Genomic DNA, 3,685 nt, shown 5'->3' with positions numbered 1-3,685 from the left:
TATACATACACGTATATACATACATATAGATGTAGCTGAAGAAGTTCAAGTCAATTCAAAATATACATAATTGTCTGAAGAATGAATTCTTATTGACAAAGCCTTGTGCGAAATTCAACTAACGTATAAATGAAACACAAAAGTAAGTAATAACATGAACTGAAAAGAGACATTTGAATGAAGATGAGCATAATACAATACAAGTTTCACTTCAGTCATGTGGTTTAAAGCACACTCGCTTTTTTGTATTGTTTCATTCATTTTTGATGAACCAATTGAAATTCACTTCCCCAAGGTAAAGTTTTAACTTATAATATAAGTTTCATAACTTATAACATAAGCAATTATTTAGCTGCAAAATTGAATAGTACATTTAATAGTGTCATTTTGGTTTTCGATCAGCCCATTTGGGTTGTTTTCCTAAAAAATATCCTGGTAAGTCACTTAGTGCGTGACAACATAAAACATTTCAGTTCAAACATAAAAACAAGAATTATCGTGTCGATAGGTATCTAATAAAAAATTCATAGTGAACACCTGTATTTCTATTACAACAAGATCAATATCACAAGAGTTTCATTTCAAGAACTCGTATCACGAAAGGAAGTTGAACCTCTCCACAATATTCAATTTCAAACTTGAAACAGTCTAGTGGAGATAATGAGTACATGGATTGATTACATGCCAGTCATCAAATATAGTCGTGGGATTACACCGAAGAAAATTCATTCAAAGTAGAATTACTTTTTGAATGTATGACCTTAGTTAATCTATAGAATTGACACCGTTGATTCTATCAGGAAGTATACTAATTAGTTTCAAATTCATCAACTGCAATACTTGATATGAACACTCAAACAGTTTGGAGTTTTCCTCAACTCATTTCAGAGGGATATTCTTGAGAATTTACACTGGTTGAAAAATACTACTATAACGATGTTCCAGCCTCTATATTAGCCAGACAAGTTTCTGTCGGACTTTTACTATTTCCGTGGAGAATTAAGAAGTCGATTCAGAGCAGAGTTCGAGACAAAAAACGTTAGGGGTAGTTTTCCGGTTATTTTTTGAAAATGGTTTCTTTTGAGAACACAATGGATGAACAGTACCTGGAATTATACGGGACATGCTAGACATAGGTAGAGAGTTGAAGTGACGACTTTTTCCATGAGTTGTTTTCATTCATATGAAGCTAATTTCATATCGAGAGAAAGTTCAAATTTTTATTCAATTTGGGTTTATATTTCAACATATTTACCTTCACTATTTTTCATTTCATCACAAGCATTTTTGTTGGGGTGCCTATCTTGGAGGGAACTGAACGCGATTAGATTAAATTGGGTTCCAAGAAATACACCACTCTCATTAAGGTAGCAAGTTAGATTTTTTGTACTGGTTGGGTGCGTCTGTAGTTTTCTGAATGAGAAAATCTTAGAGGTTTGAACGGAATGCGGCAAGATGAAGGATCATAAAAATCACCATTTCCGAGGATTAATTAGCAGTAGTTAGTGTAGTCAAATTATTGGTGTTTTTTCATGATGATGATTAAACAATTTTTGCAAATATAATTATAGTTCTTGACACCGCTGTGCTTTCATCTTCATGGCTCTACTCAAACTGTTTGAGTAGAGCCATAGAGTATATATATATATATATATATATATATATATATACATTGACATATATACTTGACATGACACGAGAACAAAAAAGCGGAAAATTCAAAATTTGTGTATTAAAATGTATAATTTTCACAAAATAGAAAATAGGCAGAGATTGTAAATTAATCAAATGGAAACACAATGATATCTGTCGAATACTATTAGAAGTGACATCATGAACTTGTTGTAAATATTTAGAAATGATGAAAAGTTTGAAAATTATTGTTGTAAACCGTTTCCCTAGTTACGGGCATGAACTGATGCTAACGAAAAATTTATATGTTTAGACATGAGTGAGGTTGAATATGTCTTTACATAAATATTAGGAAAAGATGTATCTAAATTTAGAAATAAGTAGCAAACTTGTAGAGGAAATAGTTCTTGAGATTTCAAAGTTGGAAATTTGAAGTTATAAAAATTTATAGTTGGTAACTAAGGAAAGTAGAAGATTTTCGATTTTTTATCAACAAAACATTCTTCTAGAGGCGACGAAAGGAGACGCCACGCAACATTTTTTTGCTCCCAGAATTGAATTAAAATTTATAAAAAGTTTAGTAAATATTAAATAATTATATAGAAAAATAATACTTGAAAGAAGTCACAGTAATACAATATGAGTATAAGACAGTTTCAATCGAGAAACTAATCAAGAAATTTATTACTTGAAGAATTTCAAGCAGACGAGAGGAGAATCCACTGCACGAAATCCACAAAAGGAAAATCAGGTATTTACCTCTTTCCATATTGAGTATGAAAAAATATAAGCATATATAAATAATTTGTCCGGAAGGAAGCACTGGATAACTGAATAGAAATCAAAATTCATGAATTTCCATTGAGCAGACAACTACATAGTGATAGAATAAGTGACATTTCATAAACTGATAGTGCGTTCCGAAATTCACATGTCATAGTTCGGTGTAACATAAAACATTTTTTAGAGTAATTTGCTTTTCTCATTAGTTAATTTATATTTAGAATTTAGATTTTACATTTTATTAAACTGTTTCATTTTTTTATTGTCAGTTGTGTCTTTCCAGAATTTATTTACAGATACACCTGCTATTCAGATTGTTTTTGGGTAAGTAATATTTGCAACAGAGCTTGAATCCACCTGAGGTGTTGAGAAAAATCTCTATACATTGAGTTATAGGGATTCCAACTCAACAAAAGAGACTAGCCGAATCAAAATTTTTATTTCATCAAATATAAAAACAAATAATAATAACAATAATAAATAAATATATTGATTATATGCGAGCGCTTTCGATATCTGGCCATTCTATCATTATGATATCATCACTCTTTCTTGATTTCGTTAGATTAACATGTTCATGGAATCATTATTTGCTTGAAATCTTGGACTTCAATTTTTTTCTTCGACCGAGAAACAGATACTTTTCTTTTACGGTGTGATATTGAAAAAACATTGAAGAATAGTTGAAGTTTTAGCCGACTGAGTGAGAACGAGAACAGGAAAATAGAAACAGTTGAACCAAAACGAAAATTCAGTTAACAGATTGCAGCTTTATTTTGGAAGAGAGTGAAAAGTATATGATACCAAGTCCCGTCCTCTGTGCGATGGGCCAGACTCACTAAAAATGTCCAATTGGACAAGTGAAGGCTGATAGCTAAGGCTAGCGGCTAAGGTGACAGGGGAGGAATATTTTGTAGAAGGGTCTGGAGTTGGAAGGGTATTTCAACTTAGTTGAACTAGGATGGGTTTGTTTTCTATTTGAGTCATTGATCAGATGTACATGATAAATTGCTATTCTTATCATTATTATAATAACCATTTCTGTGGTAACGTACATTCGTCATAGCACCCTTGAGCGTTGGGCTAATTATCAAGGCTCAAGCGCACTTATGCATGTTGGTGACATTGTTATGGCATAATTTAAAATGAATTTCCTGAATTCATGACAGATAAAGAAAAGAGTTTGGAAGAGGAGGAAATCACACGTAGCTCAGGGCATTGAAGATGTCGGCTTCAGATGATAAAATGATATATTCAATTTGAGAAATTG

At 31.8% G+C, this 3,685-nt stretch overlaps 1 long non-coding RNA gene across 1 annotated transcript; it reads left to right on the top strand.

Annotated features, from left to right (window-relative positions):
* Positions 1 to 1,915: 1,915 nt before the first annotated feature.
* Positions 1,916 to 2,683, top strand: LOC141482861 (uncharacterized). The gene is made up of 2 exons (XR_012465762.1): positions 1,916 to 2,086; positions 2,142 to 2,683. It is a non-coding gene; the product is annotated as an uncharacterized lncRNA (long non-coding RNA).
* Positions 2,684 to 3,685: the final 1,002 nt, after the last annotated feature.

This window comes from Leptinotarsa decemlineata, unplaced genomic scaffold, assembly GCF_025532065.1.
Source record: "Leptinotarsa decemlineata unplaced genomic scaffold, Ldec_3_MD MMD2_tig00002082_RagTag_RagTag, whole genome shotgun sequence".
In the NCBI taxonomy this organism is placed as follows: domain Eukaryota; kingdom Metazoa; phylum Arthropoda; class Insecta; order Coleoptera; family Chrysomelidae; genus Leptinotarsa; species Leptinotarsa decemlineata.
This window is presented reverse-complemented; position numbering and strand designations above follow the sequence as displayed.